Below are 25431 nucleotides of genomic sequence, written 5' to 3' on the forward strand. Positions count from 1 at the left end.
TTTCTGCTGCCTTTCTCCTTTCTTAAAGAGTGGAGTTACATTTGCAATTTTCCAGTCTTCTGGCACCATGCCAGAGTCCAATGATTTTTGAAAGATCATTGCTAATGCCTCTACGATCTCTAACACTACCTCTTTCAGAACCCTAGGGTGCAGTTCATCTGGTCCGGGTGACATATGTACCCTTAGGTCTTTCAGCTTTTTGACCAACTTCCCCCTTCTAATAGTAATTGCACCCACGTCTCTTCCTTCACACACTACAACATCTGGCACACTGCTAGTGTCTTCCACAGTGAAGACTGACCAAGCTATCAGACTCCTCAATACCCAGAGCCTGGACTGACACCTCGCCCTATTGTCCTGTTTATTATTTATTGTAATGCCTGCACTGTTTTGTGCACTTTACGCAGTCCTGTGTCGGTCTGTAGTCTAGTGTAGCTTTCTCCGTGTTGTTTTTTTACATAGTTCAGTCTAGTTTTTGTACTGTGTCATGTAACACCATGGTCCTGAAAAACATTGTCTCATTTTTACTGTGTACTGTTCCAGCAGTTATGGTCAAAATGACAGTAAAAGTGACTTGACTTGACTTGATATATAGCTAAGGTGCCTAAGACATTTTCACAGTATTGTAGTAATTTTAAGTAACTTTTGCCTTATACTGCTGCCACCAAAAAAAACGAATTTCATGTGAGTGCTGATAAACCTGATTCTGATATGGGTCTCTATTGTGGACTGAGAGTGGGAAGGGGGCCGGGAGAGCAAAGGGAGCAGAAAGCACCAGACACACGTTCTGTAATGACAATAACCCAATTGTTTAGGATCAGATGACCTTGCCTGATGTCTCAGGGCCAGGTGTCTGCACCCGCACCAACCCTCACGGTTGGCACTCCTCTGCCACCTGTCCTACACCCCTCCTGTGACGATCCACTCTTGCCATTCCCAACATCCTGTGATCCCACCACTCGCTCCCCACTCCATGTTGACAAATTCAGTATTGTGTAAAAGTCTTAGGCGTCCTAGCTGTGTATTTCTGCCGAAGACTTTTGCACAGTACTGCACATGATAAAGTCTACACATGCCTACAAGCACTGAACTTGTACAATCACATCACCTTTCCCAAATTATAATAATAGCTGTTTATTAACAATGTTAAATTGTATGAAATTCCAGCATAAATTCAAAATATTCTGATGACATCTAAATATTTAACTGACATAATTTTAAAAATTAGTCATATCCTATCCACGTGATCTGTAGATCCCGTTAAATGACACTGTAGCACACATGAGAGAGAGGCAAAAGATAACATGGGAGAAAGACAGGTATATGTAGTTCACCACAGACATGTATCATGACAGCTCTGTGTTCTAAGATCTACCCCTCAGAGACATCACTTTCAATGGTTTTTACACTCAGTTGGTTGTACATCCATTTTCTGATTAGATGCCTTCTACAGTTTCCCATTATCAAAACCAAATGGTCCCGTAAATAACTTTAAAGCTCGTTGTCTTTTGTTTTATTTTGAATTATGACACTCATGGCTTAGCAGGTCGTGAAAATACCTCATTCATTTCCCAAGTTGCTATATTTCAATTGCTTAGTACTAACGCCCTATGATTCATGACACATTCTGTGTCTTAAAATGTGAGCTGATCTTGAAATCTGTTACAGCACTGCAAGCACAGTTAAATGAAATATCACTTAACTGTGAATTTTTTTATTTCCACTGGTGTGACTGACCACAATTTACTCATGAATTTTTTATTCTTGTTTATTCCAGTTAGCCTTCCTGTCCGTGTTTCAAACCAGTAAACTGTTTCACTCTAACTAGTATTGGAAATCCTATCTTTTTACTTGTATTATGTTAGTGTTTCACTGGACTTTAGAGTCACATTCAAATCATTATATTCCACATCACAGCATAAAGCAGCAAATATTGGTTTAAAAAAAGCAACTCAACTCAGCTATATCCATGAGGCTTGATCTATATTATAAATATTCAATAAATACTCCAGCACAGCCCCTCCCAAACTCTTCATATCAAAGGATATATTATTTTTCATGTTATATTTCCAAATAAAAGCTTCATAGACTAAACATTTTGTTCTGTGACTTGTCCCTTAACACCTTTAAAGATCTTCCACTAACATCACAGAAAGTGGATTCAAGCCAAAAGAAAGTTGAGTAAAGCTCAGAAGAGGATTTTGAAAAGAGGAAACATAGACGAAGGACAGCCAAGGCTAGGGAAAGACTTATTTGCCCCTGCCTACAGAATAGGACCAAGGAATCTTAAAAAAATGCCATGAATGGTGAGGTAAAGTGGACGGTATTGGAAGCGGTATTGTTCAAGGGTTTAACTTCAAAGGAAAATGTTTTAAAGTAGAGTTTTTAAGAGATTGTGAAGGTGGTTTGCCTGAAGATAGTGGTAGGAAAGAAAAGCACAGCAATACCATAAGCAGAGCAATCCAGCAGGCTTGGATTCAATCCTGACTGCCAGTGCTGTCTGTGTGGACTTTAGTTTAAATTCATTCAAGTGATGCAGGACTCACAAATGGAGCTAGCATTTCAATGCATGTCCGCAATTGCTCTTGGAAAGGTGCTGACGAACAGCCTCTCTGAATGGTTGCAGTCCTAGTGTAGATATACCCACAATGCCATTAGTGACATACCCCCAACTCAGGATGGACTGTGGTTTGGGGGGCAACTTGAAGTGGTAGTGCTTCCCCCTTGTTTGCTGTCCTTGCCCTTCGAACTGGCAGAGGTCGTCACTTTGGAAGGTGCTGTTTAATGATTCTTCATGAGTTGCTGCAATGCCTCCTGTAAATGGTTCAAATTAGTGCTGGTGTGCGTTGGTGGTAGAGTGAGCGAATGGGCTGCTCTGTCCTGTACGGTGTTAAACTTCCTGAATGATGTAAGGCTGCACTCATCAGCAGCAGCATGATTACAGCCCGGTGTGAGTCGGGGAAGGGGGGACCACTGTGCAGGATCAAAATAAGCTGCAGTAAGATGTAAACTCTGTCACTTCCATCACGTGCACTAGCCTTTGTAGTATCCAGGGCATCATCAAAGAGTGATGCCTCAAAAAGGTAACATCTGTCATTAAGGGCCCCCATCACCCAAGACATGTTCTGTTCTTATTGCTAGCATCAGGAAGGAGGTATAGGAGCCTTAAGACATACACTGAACGATTCAGGAACAGCAACTTCCCATCTGCCATCCAGTTTCTGAATGGACGTCTGGGGAAAAGGCAGATAGGTGGAGATAAGTCCATGGCCAGATCAGCCATGATCTTAATGAATACCACAGCTGGCTCGACAGGCCACATAGCCTAGTTTTGCCCCTGTTTCTTATGTTCTTATGACATTGAACCCATGAATACTACATCACTACTTATTTTTATTTTCCTGCTACTTATTTATATATATAATTATATATACTTTCTGTAATTCTCGTTTTGTTCCCTATTATTACCTATTACATTGAACTGCTGCTGCGAGGACAACAAATTTCATGACCTGTGCTGGTGATATTAAACCTGGTTCTGATTCTGATTCATGCAGGTGATATAGAGTATAGTCCTGATTTGTAGATGCTGGATAGGCTTTGGGGAGCCAGGAGGTGAATTATTTCTGCAGGATCCCAAGCCTCTGATGAGTTATTATAGTCACCTTAGAAACATAGAAACACAGAGACAAAGCAAACCTACAGCACAATACAGGCCCTTCGACCCACAAATCTGTGCCGAACATGCGCTTACTTAGAAATTACCTAAGGTTACCAATATCCCACTATTTTTCTAAGCTCCATGTGCTTATCCAGGATCTCTTAAGAGACCCTACCGTATCCACCTCCACCACAATCCCTGGCAGCCCATTCCAAGCACTCACCACTCTGTGTAAAAAACTTAGCCCCGACATTTCCTCTGTACCTAATTCCAAGCACCTTAAAACTGTGCCCTCTCATGCTAGCCATTTCAGCCCTGGGAAAAAGTCTCTGACTATCCACATGATCAATGCCTCTCATCATCTTATGCACCTCTATCAGGTCACCTCTCATCCTCCACCACTCCAAGGAGAAAAGGCTGAGTTCAGTCAACCTATTCTCATAAGACATGCTCCCCAGTCCAAGCACCACCTTTGTAAATCTCTTCTGCACCCTTTCTATGGCTTCCACATCCTTCCTGTAGTGAGGTGACCAGAACTGAGCACAGTACTCCAAATGGGGTCTGACCGGGATCCCTTATAGCTGTATACACTCTGTGTATACATCTACTCTGTTTCAATTTCTTGTGAATCGTCACCCCTGGGTATTGATACCGAATGTCAAAAGGTTGATAGCTGGATTTTCTCTTACTAGGGATCATCATTTCCTTACTCCCATGTGGTGCAAGTGTCGGCCAACGTCACAATGTTGTCCAGGACCACGTCATGATTTGAGAAGTCATGCCTGGTGCTGGACAATGCTCAGTCAGCTCTCTGCTTCTGACTTTCCCACTGAAGGAAGGTCATCAGTGATTGATAAGGGAGCTGAAGAGAGTTTGGCCTCTGACCCAACCCCGAGGAACTCCTGCAGAAAGGCCCTGTTGCTGAGGTAATTGACTTCCAACCACCATGTTCTCAGTGTGGGTTTCCCCAGTGGACTCTAGTTCCCTCCCATGTCCCAAGGACATGCAGGCTGGTGGATTAATGTTGTCCCACACGAGCAGCTGATTGTAGAACCTGGAGGATTGATATGAGAACAACATAGGATTGAGATAGGATTAGAGTAAATGGATGGCCTAAGGTCTGCACTCACCCATTAGGCTAAAGGGCCACGTTTCATGCAGTTTCACTATACAATCAGTGGCCACGTTATTAAGTATTTAGTATTAACTTTATTAAGTACACTTGCTTGTTAATTCCAATATCTAATCCTGTGACAGCAACTCAACGTACAGTATAAAAACATGTTTGGCCAACAATGTGATCTCAGTGACTTTGATTATGGACTGATTGTTGGTAACCCTCACAGGATGGGGTTGTTTGAGTATCTCAGAAGCTCTTCATCTCCTGGGATTTTCATGCACAACTGTCCCTACAGCAGATGCTGGAAGTCCAAAGCAACACACACAGAATGTTAGAGGGACTCAGCGGGTCAGGCAGCATTTGTGGAAATGAACAAACTGTCAATGTTTCGGCCCGAGGCCCTTCTTCAGGACTGAAGAATGAGTACATAAGCAGCTTCAGATGTGGAGATGAAATGGAGTCCAAAACCAAGCTAAGGTTGAAGTTGGTTGAGAAAACTCTAAACTAATCTTACAGGAAAAAATGTTGAGAAGAAAAATAGTATGAGTAAGCAATGTCACATTCAGTTTCTTTGTTACATCTTCTCTGAATCATGAAGTTTCCTTTGGCCTTTTGCTTAATAGTTATGAGTTAACAGCCTGTTACCTCCCCCCTCCCCCCATGAAGAGTGGGAGTGTTAGCCGAATGGGCTGATCTTCATATGTCAGAGAAGCTGTTTCACTGCTACCTTAGATTCTGAATGAATACCTTTAACTTTATAATTTACTTCTTGAGATAATGGTTTCCTTCTCATGAGAGCTTTTTTCAGCGTCTATTTTTGCAAACATTGTAGACATTCTGATTGATCAAATTGCTCTATCTGTGATGATCGAGACCTTACAAAACTTAACAGAATAGACAAAGCTTGTTTCCTTTTATGGAGGCCACTGTTACTAACGCAGGAATGCAAAGGGAAATTTTGGGGGAGCGGAATGGGGGTGAGGAGAGGCAGGGTAAGGTCCTAACTCTGCCAATCCTAATTTATATTTCACAAATTCAGATAAATCAATTTGCATTACAAATTAATCCTTATGAAAGCAGAACGACTTTATTGCTATTTGCAATGGCTAGATTGTGTCTTTTATAATCTCCAGATAATAACAAATAATTCTCGTGTTATGCTCGACTCAGTGTTACAATAAATTCCATTTTTGTATGTTTCAAGTCAAAAGGGGGTGGAAATATAGGACAAAGCAAGATTTAGTTAGACGCCAATAGGTTTCTATAAAATGTTACTTAATAGTGCTTCATGTTTTGCCTGAAGATATACTGTATTGTGTAGTATTTGGCGCGCACACACACACACACACACACACACACATATATAGACAGTTTTATATATATATATATATAAAAAGCTTGGGTATATATCTTGGGTATATATATATATCTTAAGCTTGGGTGCTTAAGACTTTTGCACAGTACTATACTCTTAACGTGGAGCAGAGAGTGAGGTTGTACATCTGCAGGAGTAAAGGATGTTGGGAATGGCGAAGGCGGAGCGCCGTGGGAGTGGTGTGGGACGGGTAGCAGAGCAGGAATGCCAGGGGCGCGGGGTAGCACGGGTGCAGACACACCCAGTCTTGAGACACCAGGTAAGGCCACTTGATAAGGTAAGGTAGTGGATTCAGCCCAGTACATCACAGATAAAGCCCTTCCAACCACTGAGCACATCTATGTGAAACGTCGCCACAGAAAAGCAGCATCCATCACCAAAGATCCTCACCACCCAGGCCACGTTCCTTTCTCACTGCTGCCATCAGTTAGCAGGTACAGGTGTTTCAGGACTCGCACCACCAGGTTCAAGAACAGTTACTACCCCTCAACCATCAGGCTCTTGAACAAAAGAGGTTAACTACACTCATTCTATTTTCTGGTGTTCCCACAACCGATGGTCTCACTTTAAGGATCTAGCTTGTTACTTCATACTCACTATGTATTGCTATTTATTTATATTGCATTTGCACACTTTGTTGTTTATTGATCCTACTTATAGTTTCTGTTTTATAGGTTTGCTAAGTATGCCCGCAGAAGAAGGATTTCAGGGTTGACATGTATGTACTGTGATAGTTAATTCTACTTCAACTTCAATTCCAACCAATTAGTTTATTGATCATTACAGACTGTCCCTCTGGTGCTTCCCGCTCTCTCCAATCTCTCTCCCCCTTTTCCCAACCATGATTTCCCTTGCTCTGCCCTCCTTCCCACTCTCAGTTCACAACAGAGACCCATATCAGAATAGGGTTTATCATCACTCGCATACATCATCAAATCCGATTTTATTTTATTTTTGTGGCAGAAGTACAGTGCAATACATTAAATTACTACAGTACAGTGCAAACATCTTAGACACCCTGGCTATGTATATATATGTACGTGCCCAAGACTATTGCACAGATCAAGCCCCTCCAACCACTAAGGAGTATGAATCAATTGACTGGATAAACTTTATGCCCAATGTAGGATTTTGTATTCAAATATTATGCTTGGATCGACATTCTGTACCAGTGGAAGAATTGCAGATGGATGGTACAGTGGAATTTTATGCTTTGAGTTATGTTTGGAGCAGTCTATGAAGTTGACTGTTCTTCATGTTACAGCATAAAATGTTTGAATTACTTAAGAACAATATTTCTGTTTTTATCTGAACAGCTGCTGACACATTTATTGGCGTATGTTTCATCGCTATCCTCAAGTGAAGCTCTTGGAGGTTATTTTATCAGGGAAGATGGCTGCATTCTGATCAGATCGGGGCATCCTCCTGTTTACACCACTAAAAACACAAGAACTTCTGCAGATGCTATAACTCCAGAGCAACACACACAAAATGCTGGAGGATCCCAGCAGGCCAGGCAGCATCTGCGGAGGTGAATGAACGGTCATGCTTCAGGATGAGACCCTTCCTCAGAAATGGAAAGGAAGAGGGGAGACGCCAGAATAAAAAGGTGGTGGCAGAGGGGAAGGAGGGTAGCTGGATGATGATAGGTGAAGTCAGGTGGGTGGGAAAGGTCAGGGGCAGGTGAAGAAGGAATCAGATGGGACAAGAGAGTGGACCATAGGAGAAAGGGAAGAAGACCCGAAACCTTTTATTCATTTCCATGGATGTCGCCTGACTTGCTGAGTTCCTCTGGCATTTTGTGTGCGTTGCTCCATATATTCTGCCTTCGGTTATTTCTGGTCTCTTGGATGTTCTGAATCCTTTGTTTCATCATTGGCATCTTTCTTCTATTTTGAAGATTCAAAAGGTTCAAAGGTTCACTTACTATCAGTGTATGTGTACAGCGTACAATGTGAAATCCGTACTCTTCACAGACATCCACGAAACAAAAAAAACATAGAAACATTGAAGCCCTGAAGCCCCCACAAACCCCTTCACAAAAGCAGCAGCTAAAGCATTGACCTCCCCTGCCTCCCACCATGCAAGCAACAGCAGAAGAACCATTGATACAGAGTCCACCAAAACTACCGTCCACAAGCCAGCACTTCGGAATCTGAGGCAGGCTCTCACTCCCAGTGAAGTCTAAGGTTTGGAATTCATATTTAGGATCTAAGCTTTGGAATTTGTTTCTCTTCTCCATAAAGACTGACCTTAAACTGTGTCTTTGTAGGAAGCTTTGGATTGACTGACTATTGCCTCCTTCTGCAGTCTGCTGCAATTTTGAAGTGCCCTTTTAAAGGAGTTTGTTGTGCATGGAGGCCAAGTTTCCAAGTTGAATTTAAGCGTGATGTCTATTTGCCACTGTAGGGCAATAATAGTGCAAATTCATGGAAATACATATTTGCTATCATTCGTTAGTTTGTTATGTGCCTGTCGTATGACATGGGCGATTATGGTCTTTCCATGACCATGATTGTTCTTGACAAATTATTCTACAGAAATAGTTTGCCATTGCCTTCTTCTGGGTAGTGTCTTTACTAGACGGGTGACCTCAGCCATTATCAATACTCTTCAGAGATTGTCAACCCGGTGTCAGTGGTTGCATAACCAGGACTTGTGATATGCACCAGCTGCTGATGCAACCATCCTCCACTCATTCTCATGGCTTCACATGACCCTGATTCGGGGCTGGGAGTGCTAAGCAGGTGCTACACCTTTCCCAAAGGTGACCTGCAGGCTAGCGGAGGGAAGAAGCACCTTACACCTCCTTTGGTAGAGATGTATCTCCACCCCACCACCCAGACATAACTGCTAACACTATATTTTTGAGCATATCCAGTTACAGGTAGATATTTCAGTTAGAAAACAGGAAGTGCTAGAAATAGGGACACGAGAGATTGTGATGCTGGAATTTAGAACAAACAACAAGCCACTGGAGGATCTCGATGATTGACCTGAGCAACTCATTATCTTTTTGCTTCAAATGCCACAATGTAGTCTCGAAATGTTGCCGATTGGGAACATCCAAATCCACAGAATAATAAAGTCAGGAATTAAAACAGTAACACATACAAGTTGTTGGAGGAACTCTGCAGGTCAGGTCATATCTGTGGAGAGGAATAAAGAGTTGACGTTTCAGGCCGAGTCCTGGAGAAGGGTCTCGGTCCAAAACTTCAACTCTTTGCTGCTCTCCACAGATACTGCCTGATCTGCTGAATTCCTCCAGCATTTCGTGTGTGTTATCTGGATTTCCAGCATCTCTTGTGTTAATTAAGTAGTAATCATACTGTCAAGAAAATAAGGCCATAATTGCCAGAACACAGTATTTTATGGATTGGTTCAGAAAGAATGTGTTGAGTAGTTGCTTATCTTGGGCCATCTTTGTGGCTATGATGTTGGTACTCCTGCCAGGGAGTCAAAGGCTTTAGATTTAAGTGTATCAGTCTAAAGAATGCAGTACTAGCTTTGGAGGTGTCATCTTTCAAACAGTGTGTTCCTGTGCGTCTTTGTCAGCTCTCTTGATTGAACAATAAAGATGTCATTGTGGTATTTTGAAGAAGAGCAGGGAAGTTACTCTAGTGGTTTATCGGTATTAATCTTTTAATCAACTTTGGCAAACAGATTTTTTAAGTCCTAATGCTATTATTTCTTGTGGGAGCCTGTGGTCTGATGATTGGTTGTCATATTTTTTTTGCATTGAAACAATGGCTGAACCTCAGAGGTACTTAATTAGCTCTAGGAAAAATATTGGGATGTCCTGAAAGCTATGTGAAATATATTATTTGATTATAGTCTTTGTTATTATAACCCACGACAAATGATGTCAAGTGCTCATTTCAAAAGGTTCAAAAGATGACACATTAGGATACATCAGTCAGTAAGAGCCAAGGGATTTCCCGGTAGAGATGCTATTGCCAACTATCAAACAAGTACTTTATTTTTGAAGTTCAGTGCACTGTTTCTATGGGCTGGTCTGACAGCAAGTGATTTAAGAGCAATTTCCCCTACTGCTTTGGAGCAGTGAATGGAAAGGTGAATTCCTAATAAATGGAATTTCAGTGAAGCAGGAGTTCTGTGCTGGAGAGCTCTATTTGGATTTCTTTGGAACAAGGTGTATTGATTTTGGCAGCAAGACAAGAATTTTGCTGCTTTCCGCAAATTCTGAAGAAGTTGTATTGCAAACCTCTGTAATCACACGTTGAGAAATCCATTTGGAATGTCAGTGGTCCTTCTATAAAAGCTTCTATCTTGCAGCCCATCAAGAAAGAAAGTAGTTTTTCTATAACATTCCATCTTGGGGCACAGAGATCAATTCAGCAGGCTCCTAACTGATTACAGATTTACCTGCTACCATTTTTTGACTGTCAGGGTACTAAATTTGACCTTGGCAGTACCAAAAGGAAGAAGTAAATATTAAATGACATCCTGATCAATGTCCAGTGACAGCTTCAGAAAATGAACTTATTTGGACATCAGGTGAGGGTCCAGCTCTGGTGAATTAAAAAATATAACAATGTTCTCCGTATAATCTCAGCAGTGACTTGGTAAAGGGGTTAGATAGGAAGGAACACTGAAATTGTTAAAATGATTCAGAATCCTCAACTCACGAAGTAAAAGACAAACATCAAACTTCCCCAATTTGTTACTTTCCCTATCTTTACCACATTCAAGTGTCCAAATAAGTCTAATAACATAATTTTCTCAATGGTTATTAATTATATTCCAGATCATGATGGTGAATCAAAAATGGAAATTGCAAAACAATGCATGCTAGAAATATAATTCATGGATTTCTGACTCTGATCAGAAGGAAAGTACTTAAAAATTCTGGTCACCAAAGTTCGGGAATTAGTATTGATTGCTTTATTAGCAGTTAAAAATTTCCACAGGACAGTCATTGGTAGGTGAGAAACCTTAAAACAAAGAGAGTGGTGTTCAGCATCAGAGCACAATACGGAAGCTGTATCTTTCAATTATTGCGACCAAATTTTATCTCAGTGTAAATTAAAATGAGTTCAGCTGAGGGGGGAGTGCAGTGGAATTTTTTGTCTTTTGGATGTATATTTGAGTAGGAAAAAGGTTCCAGCGAGAGGGCGTGGAAGTAATAGAATATCTTCTTAAAGAGTCAACATAGCCACACTGGGTCAAATAGCCATTTGTTGGTGTGAGAATTGACGCGATTCCTGACTCTGCCAAGAACTTGCAATGTCATTTTAAGTATCTTTTTGTACTTCACAAAATGATAAATCCAACCATTGTATGTCTATTGTAAGTATGGGCATGATTTCTTCCATAATTGCCTCCACTCTCTTTCATCATTCCCCATTCCTGTTTCCTACTTTCATCTTATCTCCTTACCTGTCCATCACCTTCCCTTTCCCTTTCTTCCATGGTCTTCTGTCCTCTCCTATCAAATTCCTTCACCTCCATCTCTTTATTTCACCTCTCCCCCTCTCCCGGTTTCACCCATCACCTACCACCCTGCCCTTCTTCCTCCTTGACCCCCATCTTCTCACTCTGGCTTATCTTCTTCTTTTCTAGTCCCAGTGAAGGATCTCGGCGCAAAACATCAACAGTTTGCTCTTTTCCATCGATGCTGCCTGACCTGCTGAGTTCCTACAGCACTGTGTGTGCGTAACTTTGGATTTCCAGCATCTGCAGATTTTCTCCTGTTTGTGGCCATGATTGTTCTCATTTTGTCATTGAAATAGGGTAGGTCAGCTGGTTCACTTTGAATAATTTGATCTGGATAGTACTGGAATGAAGGTTTCAAAGTTTTTAATTTAGGACATTTGAGAATGTAGTCCTTGAACAATGGTGTGAGGTTGTCCATTTCTGTCTCTTTCTCAGAATAATTTCCTACCTCGGAATACATTCAATCCTATATCCCCTCACTCAATCACTGTCTCCTGCTGTGAATAACTTCATGGAATTCACTTCCTCTGGATTTTTGCTTATATGAATTCTTCAAGTGAAGAGCGAGGGAGACTTTGATAACCACATTTCAGGGGCCACGAAACACTTTGAAAACCTGTGGAACAGGCACAAAATGCTGGAGGAACTCAGCAAGTCAGGCAGTATCTGCAAAGGGAAACCATTTGCATTTCAGACCAAGGCTCTTCTCCAGTCCTAGTCACAATTTTTTTGTGTGTGTTTCATGCATTGTTTTGTAGGCTACTTGACTTTGGAGGCATCACAACTAAACCTAATCCTTTAGTAACCACCTAACATTCATGTGCAGATTTTTTTCTCAGCAATTAGCAAGAGTTAGTGTCCCTTTCCTTTGACCTGGGTTACCTTTTTTTATATTTGCACCTATCACATCTGAGGTTACAAAACATAGCAATGATGGTGTGATAGTGTAGCGGTGTGCTACAAACAGCGCTAAAATTACGACACGGAGTCGGTAACTGCAGTCGAAGGAAAAACTTTATTCGAAAACTTCAGCCTCACTTTTAAGCCTCTGTCAACCGGCCCCCCATGGCGAAGAGGCTCCAAAGCTCTGTGCTCGCAAACCCCCGTAGGCTATCTAATTGTGAGTCGGTTCGCATACGCTAGGAAAAGAGCCGCCACATAACCCCCCCCCAGAACCGGCGATACACCCCCCAATGTCCACAGCCTGGGCCAGAACCTGCTTGGGAGGTCGGCCTCTGCGCCGAGGCGCCGGAAACTCGGCCGGTTGCGCCAGGTCCACATGGGCCGGCTTGAGGCGGTCCACCGTGAAAACCTCCTCCTTCCCCCCAACGTCCAGCACGAACGTGGACCCGTTGTTCCGGAGCACCGTAAACGGCCCCTCGTATGGCCGCTGCAGCGGTGGCCGATGCCCGCCCCTTCGTACAAACACAAACTTACAGTTCCGTAGGTCTTTGGGTACGCAGGTCGGGTGCCGCCCATGCTGTGAAGTGGGTATGGGGGCCAGGTTACCGAGCTTCTCGCGAAGTCTGCCCAGGACTGCAGCGGGTTCTTCCTCTTGCCCCCTCGGGGCTGGTAGGAACTCCCCGGGGACGGCCAGGGGCGCGCCGTATACCAACTCGGCCGACGAGGCGTGCAGGTCGTCCTTGGGCGCTGTGCGGATGCCGAGAAGGACCCAGGGAAGCTCGTCCGCCCAGTTGGCCCCTCGCAGGCGGGCCATGAGGGCCGACTTCAGGTGACGGTGGAAACGCTCCACTAGCCCGTTCGACTGTGGGTGGTAGGCAGTGGTGTGGTGCAGCTGAGTCCCCAAAAGGCTGGCCATAGCTGACCACAGGCTGGAGGTGAACTGGGCGCCTCTGTCGGAGGTAATGTGGGCTGGTACACCAAAGCGGGATATCCAGGTGGCGATCAGGGCTCGGGCGCAAGATTCGGAGGTGGTGTCGGTGAGCGGGACCGCCTCTGGCCATCTTGTGAACCGGTCCACGATAGTCAGGAGGTAACGCGCTCCGCGCGACACTGGCAGGGGGCCCACGATATCCACATGAATGTGGTCGAAACGCCGGTGGGCGGGATGGAACTGCTGCGGTGGGGCTTTGGTGTGCCGCTGAACCTTGGCCGTCTGGCAGTGCATGCACGTCCTGGCCCATTCACTGACCTGTTTGCGGAGTCCGTGCCAAACGAACCTGCTGGAAACCATCCGGACAGTTGTCCGGATGGAGGGATGCGCCAAGTTATGGATGGAGTCGAAAACACGTCGCCGCCAGGCTGCGGGGACGACCGGACGGGGCTGGTTGGTGGCGACGTCACAGAGTAGGGTCCTCTCACCTGGGCCCACGGGGAAGTCCTGGAGCTGCAAACCAGAGACTGCAGTCCTGTAACTCGGGATCTCCTCATCTACCTGCTGTGCCTCTGCCAGTGCCTCAAAGTCTACCCCTTGGGAAAGGGCATGAACGGTAGGGCGAGAGAGCGCATCCGCCACGACATTGTCCTTACCCGAGACGTGCCGGACATCCGTTGTGTATTCAGAGATGTAGGACAGGTGGCGTTGCTGGCGGGATGACCAGGGGTCGGATGCTTTCGTAAACGCAAAGGTAAGCGGTTTGTGGTCCGTGAACGCGGTGAAGGGCCGACCTTCTAGGAAGTACCTGAAATGCCGGATTGCCAGGTAGAGCGCCAACAGTTCCCGGTCAAAAGCACTGTACTTGAGCTCGGGTGGCCGCAGGTGTTTGCTGAAAAACGCCAGGGGTTGCCAGCGACCTGCGATGAGCTGCTCCAGCACCCCACCGACTGCCGTGTTTGATGCGTCCACTGTGAGGGCGGTAGGGGTGTCCATTCTGGGATGTACTAGCATTGCGGCGTCAGCCAAAGCTTCCTTCGTTTGAACGAAAGCGGCGGCGGACTCCTCGTCCCAGGTAATGTCCCTGCTCGGACCCGACATCAGGGCGAACAGGGGGCGCATGATCCGGGCAGCTGAAGGGAGGAAGCGGCGGTAGAAATTGACCATACCTACGAATTCCTGAAGGCCTTTGACCGTGGTGGGTCGGGGGAAGTGGCGGACCGCATCTACCTTAGCGGGCAGAGGGGTTGCCCCGTCTTTAGTAATCCTGTGGCCCAGGAAGTCAATGGTATCAAGTCCGAACTGGCATTTGGCAGGGTTAATTGTAAGACCGTACTCACTCAGTCGGGCGCAGAGTTGACGGAGGTGGGACAGATGCTCCTGACGACTGCCGCTGGCTATGAGGATGTCATCCAAATAGATGAACGCGAAGTCCAGGTCCCGTCCCACCGCGTCCATTAACCGCTGGAACGTCTGTGCGGCATTCTTCAGGCCGAACGGCATGCGGAGGAACTCGAAGAGGCCAAACGGGGTGATGAGAGCCGTCTTGGGGACGTCGTCAGGATGCATCGGGATTTGATGGTACCCTCGGACAAGGTCGACCTTGGAGAAGATCCGGGCGCCGTGCAGGTTTGCCGCAAAGTCCTGAATGTGCGGCACAGGGTAGCGGTCCGGTGTGGTAGCCTCGTTCAGCCTGCGGTAGTCGCCGCACGGTCTCCAGCCCCCCGTCGCTTTGGGCACCATGTGCAGGGGGGAAGCCCAGGGGCTGTCGGACCGCCGGATGATCCCCAATTCCTCCATTCTCTGGAACTCCTCCTTCGCCAGTCGGAGCTTGTCCGGGGGAAGCCGCCGAGCACGGGCATGGAGGGGTGGTCCCTGTGTCGGGATGTGGTGCTGTACGCCGTGCCTGGGCATGGCTGCTGTGAACTGCGGTGCCAGAACCGATGGGAACTCCGCCAGGACCCTGGTGAAGACGTTGTCGGACAGCGTGATGGAGCCGAGGTGAGGGGCTGGCAACTGGGCCGCGCCCAGGGAGAACGTCTGAAAGGTCTCGGCGTGTACCAGTCTCTTCCTGGGCAGGTCAACCAGCAGGCTGTGAGCTCGCAAAAAATCCGCACCCAGAAGCGGTTGGGCTACGGCGGCCAGTGTGAAGTCCCACGTGAACTGGCTGGGGCCGAACTGTAGCTGCACCTGACGGGTGCCATAGGTCCTTACTGTGCTGCCATTCACGGCCCTCAGGGGGGGACCCGGTGCCCTGCTGCGAGTGTCGTAACTTGTCGGAGGTAAAACGCTGACCTCAGCCCCAGTATCGACCAAAAAGCGGCGTCCCGACCTGCTATCCCACACATACAGGAGGCTATCCCGATGGCCAGCCGCCGTAGCCATCAGCGGCGGCTGGCCCTGGCGTTTCCCGGGAACTGGCAGGGCGGGCGGCAACGGCGGGCTTCTGCGCCCCACCGCTGGTGGTAGAAGCACCAGTGGTCATTGGGCCGGGGGTTAGTGGGCTCTGCGGCCGGGCCTGGACTGGTTTGCTGCCGGGAGCGTGGCTGGGAGATCTGTGCGATGGACGCCCCGCTCACCTTTTTGGCGTTCCACAGCAAGTCCGCCCGGGCTGCCACCTTCCGGGGGTCACTGAAATCCGCGTCGGACAGCAGCAGGCGTATGTCCTCGGGCAGCTGCTCCAGGAATGCCTGCTCAAACATGAGGCCTGTGTGTCCCTCGGCCAGAGACAACATCTCGTTCATTAAAGCCGATGGAGGTCTGTCGCCCAAGCCATCCAGGTGCAGTAAACGGGCAGCCCGCTCGCGCCGTGAGAGTCCGAAAGTCCTGAGGAGCAGGGCTTTGAATTCCGTGTACTTGCCGTCTGCCGGGGGCGACTGTACGAACTCCGCGACCTGGGCCGCTGTGTCCTGGTCGAGGGAGCTCACCACGTAGTAGTAGCGGGTGTCTTCTGAGGTGATCCGGCGAACGTGGAATTGGGCTTCGGCTTGCTGGAACCATAGGTTCGGTCGCTGTGTCCAGAAACCCGGCAGTTTCAACGAAACCGCATGAACAGAGGCGGCGTCGGTCATTTCTGGTCCAAAAATCGTTTGGACCGTCGGGGTCACCAATTGTAGCGGTGTGCTACAAACAGCGCTAAAATTACGACACGGAGTCGGTAACTGCAGTCGAAGGAAAAACTTTATTCGAAAACTTCAGCCTCACTTTTAAGCCTCTGTCAACCGGCCCCCCATGGCGAAGAGGCTCCAAAGCTCTGTGCTCGCAAACCCCCGTAGGCTATCTAATTGTGAGTCGGTTCGCATACGCTAGGAAAAGAGCCGCCACAATAGAACCTTAGAGTTATATTGCATAGAAATAGGCTCTGTAGCCCACCCTGTCCATGCTGACCAAGTTGCCTACCAGAACTAATCCCATTTACCTGAATTTGGCCCTCCTGGTAAAAAGAATTCTGTCTCCCACCCACCCCCCCCCCGCTAACACAATTCTCCATTCTGACCTTTTATGACCTTTACCTGTATTTACCTGCATCCCCCAGTGTCCCTCCTCCTTCCTTTTCTCCTATGGTCCTCTCTCCTCTCCTGTCATATTCCTTCTTCTGCAGCCCCCTGACCTATCCGCACCTTCCTGGCTTCACCTGTCACCTTCTAGCAAGCCTCCTTCCCCTCCCCTCCATCTTTTTATTCTGGTATCTTTCCCCTTCCTTCTCAGTCCTGAAGAAAGGCCTTGGCCCAAAACGTCAACTGTTTATTCATTTCCAGAGAAAGATGTTGCCAGACTTGCTGAGTTCCTCTGGCATTTTGTGTGTGTTGCCTGTCCAAATATCCTGTAAACTTTGTACTTGTAGCTGCATCTGCCACGTCTCTGGCAGCTGGTTCTACGTGCCCCTTGTTTGTGTGAAAATGTTTCCCCTCTGTTCCCTTTAAATCTCTCCCCATGTCTCCTTTAAATCTCTCCCCATGTCTCCTTTAAATCTCTCCCCATGTCTCCTTTAAATCTCTCCCCTCTGTCCCCTTCAATTCTTTCTGCTCTGTCCTTTTTAAACCTTTCCCTTTAGTCCCTTTTAAATCTTCCCCATGTCCCCTTTAAATTTTCCCCCTCTCACCTTAGAGGGTGTGTATATCTATACACACACACACACACACACACACACACACACACACACACACACACACACACACACACACACACACACACACACACACACAAACGCACCCTCTAATGCCCTCTATTTTAGACCCCTTTGCTCTGGGAAAAAAAAGATAGCAACTATTTATCTCACCTGTGCCCCTTCATGAGTTTATAAACCTCTATGAGGTAACCTCAGGCTCCTATCTTCCAGAGTAAACATGGCCCAATCTATCTAGTCTCTCCTTATAAGTGAAGCCCTCCAGTCCTTGTAGCATCCTCGTGAACTTTTCCTGCACCCTTTCCAGATTAAGAGATACTTCATTTAGCTGGGTGACCTGAACTACACACAATACTCTGAGTGTGTGGTCTAATCAATATCTTGGACAGCTGTAACATGACATGCTTGTAGTCAGTGGCCGAACTGATTCATCCTATGTTGCCACTTCCAGGGAATTATGTACTCTAGCCGTGGGCGTCTCAAAAGAGAGAGAGAAAAAAAGGTCTCCCTTCACTCTCCAGGGCTCTGACATTTACTGCGTAAGTTCTGCCTTGGCTTAAGGGCATTGTGGTTAGCACAATGCTTTGGAGTACAGATGACCTGGGTTCCACTCCTGCCACTGCCTGTAAGAAGCCTGAGCTTTCTCCCCCGTGGGATTCAGTTGGTGCTCCAGATCCCCCCCCCCCCCCCCACCGCATTCCCAAGATGTACAGGGTGCTAAGTTCATTGGTCCCATGATTAGGCTAGGATTAATTCGGGGATTGCTGCATGGCGTGATGCAAATTTATTTATTTATAAATATATAAATAAATAAACTCACAAGAATGTACTTTAATGAGTTAAATTCCATCTGCCCTCCCTTGGCCCACTTTCTCAGTTGACCACCATCCTGTTGTGAGCTTAGATAACTTGCTTCACTCTCCACTACATCATCAATTGAGGTGCCACTAACCATACCAACTACATTCTCATGATGAACTTGAGTGGACTCAGCACCAATCCTGTCAGCACTCTGGTTGTCACAAGCTTCCAGTGTGATAAGTTATAATTTTCAACAAAAACGCGGACATTTGCTGAAGAATCAGGGTTGGCAGATTTGCTGTGTGCGTGTTGATTTGTTGAAGAAGTTGTCTTGTTACTAATAGTGTTTGTTGCCTCTGTTGAGAATGATGCTATTGTAAGGGTAGTATTTTAATTCTCAACGTAGACCAGTAACTATTTGCTTTTTATACTATTTATATTGCCTGTGCCCTAAGGAATTAAAACAAATGTTTATGTTGAGTCCAACCATAGAATAACATCTTAACTGAGACAAACCTCAGCATTCCCCGCCCCACACCTACTCCCTTGGCCTAACCTTTCCTCACATAGCGCTCTGCTACTGAATTGAAAATCTTGGGTTGCTAAAGACCAAAACTAAACAATTTTACAGTTTGTTATGAATCTCCTGGAAGCTGACAATTCTGTGACTGAACAGTAACTCTAGAATTTACACATGTTTATAAAGCAGCAAAAAAAACCCCACTTTTCACCTAAAATCTAATGCTATAAATCTAGACATATGGTTTTAATTCAGTCATAGCACCTTGATTGTGTATTGATGTTCATTTTTACTCCAGTTTTGTTGAAGGTATCAGCAAGGTCACACAACGTTATTTAGTAATATATTTTCTCCAAAGTGCACTGCTGTTAACGTACAATTGATGGGCGAGCACCTCCGCAACTTCCGTCACAAGCAGGACATCCTGGTGGACAGACATTTTAATTCTGATTCCCGTTCCCGTTCTGACTTGTTGATCCATAGCCTCCTCTTGTGCCAAGGTGATGCTCCTCAGCTGTGGTTCCTCCTGAGGGTGGTGGACCCACACCTTACATTCCATCTGGGTACCCCTCAACCTGATGGTATGGATATCGATTTCTTCTTCTGGTGAACAAATCTCCCCCCTCCCCCCATTCCCCACTCTGACCTTTAACTTTTTCTTATTGGCTGCCCCCACCCCTTCCCTTCTCCTGTTAACCACTCTCCTCTCCTATCAGATTCTTTCTTCTCTGGCCCTTGACCTTTCCCATCCCCCTGGCTTCACCAATCACCTTCCAGTTAGCCTCTTTTCCCTCTCTCCATCCTTTAATTCAGACATCTACCCCCTTCCCTCTCAGTCCTAAATAGGGTCTCGGCCCAAAACATAGACTGTTTACTCTTTTCCGTAGATGCTGCCTGATTGGCTGAGTTCCTCCAGCATTTTGGGTGTGTGTGTTAGTTTGGATTTCCAGAATCTGCAGATTTTCTCGTGTTTGTGATGGTCAACTGTCTGATTAAGTTGTTAGCCATGTTTTTAATGTACTCAAACCTGCTAACATTATGTAACTACCAGTAATGTCTTTCATTCTTGAGTTAGGTAAAAAGTGTAGGAAATCTGTATTTGGAAACGCTTTGTTTAGCTTTAAATGCCAACTATTCCAGTTTTTACAGAGAAGGTTGTTAAAAATAATTGTTTACAGAAGAGTTCTCTGTGTATCCTTGAATCTGGTGACAAAGTATGTAAGCTCCAAATTATTATGGGAGGTTTCTGTTAAATCCTTTCCCAAATTCAGAATTATTGGCCCTGACTGTGGACAGACCTCATATTCCTGATAATCTGGACTGTGTCTTTTTCTGGAGACAATTTAATTAGGTGTTAATGAAACCTTCAGATTGAAACAGAGAAATCTTAGATTGTACTCCACCCATTGGGGTGTAGATTCATGTGATTCTCTGCATCGAAACTGCTTTGATTCCTATAAAACAATTTCGTTCTCCTTTACACTTGTGTACTGATGAATGACAGCAACAATCTTGAATAGAGTTCAGTTAAACAAGTGATATTTTGTTCAACAAGCTAAATCTTACATTCTTCAATTTCCTTGAAATCAAATAATGAAGATGATTCTTATAACCATATGACCATATAAAATTACAGCATGGAAACAGGCCATCTCGTCCGTGCCAAACCCTTACTCTCACCTAGTCCTACCTACCTGCACTCAGCCCATACCCCTCCATTCCTTTCCTGTCCATATACCTATCCAAATTTTTTTTTTAAATGACAAAATCGAACCTGCCTCTACCACTTCTACTGGATTCAGATTCAGTTTATTGTCATTTAGAAACCACAAATGCAATGCAATTAAAAAATGAGACAATGTTCCTCCAGAATGATATCACAAAAGCACATGACAAAACAGACTACACCAGAAAATCCACATAACGTTTGGCAATCCCCGATCCAGAGTCTGGAGAGGCTGCTGTGTATTAATATCGCACTACCGTCTTAGCGCGTTCCCTAGAAAGGAGCCCCAAATCCACCAGACAAAAACTAAAGCTACAAGACCTGCACAAAACCACATAGTTACAACATATAGTTACAATAGTGCAAGCAATAGCCTAGTTGATATAAAAAAAACAGACCATGGGTACAGTAAAAATAGCCCAAAAATGTTAAAAGACTATAAGTTCAAAAGAAACCACCACACAGTTTCCACAAGTCCTCAGGGTCCCGATTGACTCATCATCCCACGCATCTTGGTTACAACAGGATGGCAGAATTTTATCTCCGGCACTGGTCAAAGATTGATTAATTTCAGCCGTTCATTCAACATACTTGAGTCTCAATAATACTACAGAATACAGCTGGTAGTGAAGACAGAAGTATACCCCTTAGTTTTAGTCAGAGATTCCCACAGGATAGCAGTATGATAGTCCGGTTCCCCATCTCAACTGACACAAAATTTAATTTAAAGCATTCAGTCTGTCATCTGCAGAACAGAAACGTTTGCTCCAAGTTACTCTATCAGTTATGATTATATACAAAATTCTAGTAATAGGACCATAGAACCATAGAACATTACAGCACAGAAACAGGCCTTTTGGCCCTCCTTGGCTGAGCCGAACCATTTTTCTGCCTAGTCCCACTGACCTGCTCCTGGGCCATATCCCTCCAAACCCCTCTCATCCATATACCTGTCCAAGTTTTTCTTAAATATTGAAACTCTTTAAACACTCATTTAATATGGACTCCCATACATAACTTTTCATATGATACAGTTTTTGAAAAACACTGAGTTTAATGTGTTTAAGCACTGATGAATTTCTGTTGTAACTGCAGGGACAAAATGCATGTATTGTCATGTTTCTGCTCTATAGGAACAGGTTTATAAATTCAATAAGTGGACACCAATTGTAGTTTTTGTTCTGCCTTCCTGTTGATTGGGGAAGACATGTTTCCTCTCCAGTTCTCTAGGTTCCAATAAGGCCACTTTATTTATTTGCAACAACACTACTTTTGAACAGATATTGTTTACAATCAATGTCAAGTCATGAAAATTACTTCAGTTGATGCAACGGGGATTTGGACAACAACTCAAGCATTCCAGCAGGTAAAACGTGATGACTGAAGCTCCAGCAATTTGCAACGGATTGTAGTCCAGCATTTAACTCACTTGTTGGTCTGGATTGTGAGTTGGACATCCAGAGAATAAGCAGACTATGTGGTCAGAGTTGAGGCTCCTGAGTGTGGTAGGGGCTAGGATCTGCTGGGCCATAGCCATGGTTATGCTCAGTAGCACCATAGGTCGGGAAATGGTGTTCGTAACTGGAGCTGGGATTTGGTACTCTTGTATAATTTTTGTTCCTTGAAAATCACTGGATTCACTAAAAAAAATCATTATACGAATACGTAACATGTAAAATAAAGTGAAATAAAAATGTGCTTGGGTATTATTAGATGTAACACCCTGTTGTCGATAAAGTTGTTAAAGAAAGTGCAAACAGAGGATTAACCAACAACTGCAAGAAGACTAAATGTATGGTTGTCACAAAGAAGAAAGGAATACTGAAAGTGGGCAATGAAACAGTTAGACAAACATTGTTCAATTACTTAGGAGCATGATAACATCTAACGGTAGGGCTGATGTTGAAATTAGAAGGAATGGGATTGTTAAATGCATGTTTGAGCATTTGACCAAGATACTAAAGAACAGCATGATTTCTCTGGCTACAAAACTCAGAGTGTTGTGGTGTTATGTTCATTCCACACTAACACACGGAAGCGAATGGTGGACAATATCAAAGCAAAATGAGGGAAGACTTGAAGCTGCAGAAATGTGGTTTTTGAGAAGAATGATGGAAAGACAGAGTATCAATTGAAGAAGTGTTACAAAAAACCAGAAGAAGAAGAGAGCTGATATTATCAATCAGAAAATGGCAGCTGGAAATTTCTGGGACATGTTCTGAGGAACGAGAAGCTTGAACACCTTTTGGCGATGGGAAAAACTGATGGAAGGGAAAGTCACAGTCAACAATGCATGATATTCATGAGTTACTTCAAGGGATGGACAGGCAAAGGTTTTGAAGACCTTATGAGTATGCAGAGATTTGGCATGTTAGAATCAGAATCAGAATCAGGTTTATTATCACCGGCATGTGACGTGAAATTTGTTAGCTTAGCAGCAGCAGTTCAATGCGATACATACACTAGCTGAGAGAGAAAAAAAATAATAAATAAAATATAACATAATAAATAAACAAGTAAATCATTATGTATATTTCTAAAAAAAAGTGCAAAAACAGAAACACCGTATATCAAAAAACTTGGCAAACTTCTATAGATGTGTGGTGGAAAGTGTGCTGACTGGCTGCATTTTGGCCTGGTATGGGAACACCAATACCTTTGAGCTGGAAATCCTCATTGATCTGGCCATTACATCACAGGTAAAATCCTCCCGACCACTGAGCACATCTAAATGAAACATTGCCGTAGAAAAGCAGCATCCATCATCAAAGATCCTCATCACACAGGCCATGCTCATTTCTCTCTGCTGCCATCAAAACGAAGGTACAAGAGCCCCAGGACTCGCACCACCAGGTTCAAGAACACGTACAACCTCTCAACCATCAGACTCTTGAACAAAAGGGGATAACTACACTCATTCATCTTGTTATTTTATGCTCGTTATTTATTGCTATTTAATTGTTTCTGTATTTGCATAGTTTGTTGTCCATTGATCCTGTTTACATCTACTGTTCTATAGACTTGCTAAGTATGCCCGCGGAAAAAAGAATCTCAGGGTTGTATTTGGTGATATGAATGCACTCTGATAATAAATTTTACTTTGACTTTACTTTGGAACTTTTCAGATTAAAGACAGATGGAAGACCATGATCACCCACATCATGCGTGTCGACACGGTACATAATGATAATAATGATCAAAGGTTCAAAGTTTCACTTATTATCAATGCAGGTATGCAGAATGCAACTCTGAGATTTGTCTTCTCCAGATAGCCATGAAATACAGAAAAAAAAAACGTGGATGTCATTGAAAGAAAAGACATCAAGGCCCCTCTGCACAGAACGAAAAGGAAGCTCCTCCCTTGCACAAAAACTGAACAGATCACCCACCTGGAAAACGATAGCTAGAAGACCAAACCCCAAGCCCCTCCCTCGCATAAAAAACCTGACGTATCACCCACAGGGAAAAAAAAACAGTGACAACAACATCAAAACCCCAAACCCCCTCGTGATGATGATGATAATGAACATCCAGTATTTTGGAAAATCTACTCATTCAGCTCTGCCAAAGCCCTAAGTGTGCTAGAGTATTGGAGTTTTACTATTGTAAAGGTTAACAGCCAAAAATTAAGATAAAGAAATAAAAACATCCAATTCAAATTCATCATTATTAAGGAAATGAAGTGAAGTCAGAAATGTCAGGATGTGAAAATGCTGCAAGTGGATTATTTGGGTGAGAATATCACTGTCAACTAGGCAGTATCTGGAAGTCATGGCTGTGATTATTACCAAGGCAAATCCCATGCTAAAGAGCCATTGGTCCAGTATATTAACTCTGCTTCTCTCTCCAGGGATGCTGCTTGACTTGCAGAGTATTTCCAGCATTTTCAGTTTTATTGAATATTCGATGCTTACCCTACATCTCAAAGGGATAAGACTATCTTTGATGTTGAAATGGAAACCACCATTATTAAAGCTGGAAGGTTTTATGTCAAAACGGGATTGCTGTCAAATGCTTTACTTTGATTCCTAGTTGTGTTCCTTTTTCACGCTGCCCCCTTCTATCGCAGATGAATTAAAATAATCTGAAGGCTGTGCAATCGATCAAAAGTTTGGCAGTCAAAGTGCTGCTGGAACATGCACAGCAGACACTTTGTTCAGGCTTGTGGCACTGTGGAGGGTCCATTTCCAGTGTCTGCCTTTCTAACCCAACCCTCTGTTGGGTTGTGAGATGGACTAAATGCCAGCATTCATTCTCAGATCTTTTTAAGTGCCTTAGAGCAGAATCCAAGAGATGAACGTGACAGATTTTAGATCTTGAATGGAGCAGTTATTGTAAAGTGCCTCACTTTCTTTCAGTTACTTCTATCTTTGATTGGGGTCAGAGAAGTGGTGTGTGTGTGTGTGTGTGTGTGTGTGTGTGTGTGTGTGTGTGTGTGTGTGTGTGTGTGTGTGTGTGTGTGTGTGTGTGTGTGTGTGTGTGTGTGAGAGAGAGAGCTAGTGAGTGAATGGCAGGGGATGGATATAGAGTAAGTGTGCCACTGAGTGACGAGAACCTTGTGTTTACTTCGGACTCCTTCAATGTTAGTCTTTTTGTGTGTGAGGGAGTGCAGGAGCATACGGGAACATTGGACGTGAGGAAATACTGAATGAAAGCACTGTGTGTGAGAACTGAGAGCAGCATGAGAGAGTGATAGTGTGTTTGCATGTGTGCGTGTTTGCTGCCAAAGAATTCTGTCACTTGGTGTTGTCTTTCCTGGCGCCATGTGTATGAAGATCAATGTTCCCTGAAGCACAATGTAGTTACATAAT

The 25431-nt window shown here is 44.6% G+C and overlaps 1 protein-coding gene across 1 annotated transcript in view; it reads right to left on the minus strand.

Moving 5' to 3' along the window:
• The window catches only part of LOC132383503 (runt-related transcription factor 3-like), a 203313-nt gene that overhangs the window by 106589 nt on the left and 71293 nt on the right, over positions 1-25431 (minus strand). The window lies entirely within an intron of this gene.

This window comes from Hypanus sabinus, chromosome 30, assembly GCF_030144855.1.
Source record: "Hypanus sabinus isolate sHypSab1 chromosome 30, sHypSab1.hap1, whole genome shotgun sequence".
NCBI lineage: Eukaryota > Metazoa > Chordata > Chondrichthyes > Myliobatiformes > Dasyatidae > Hypanus > Hypanus sabinus.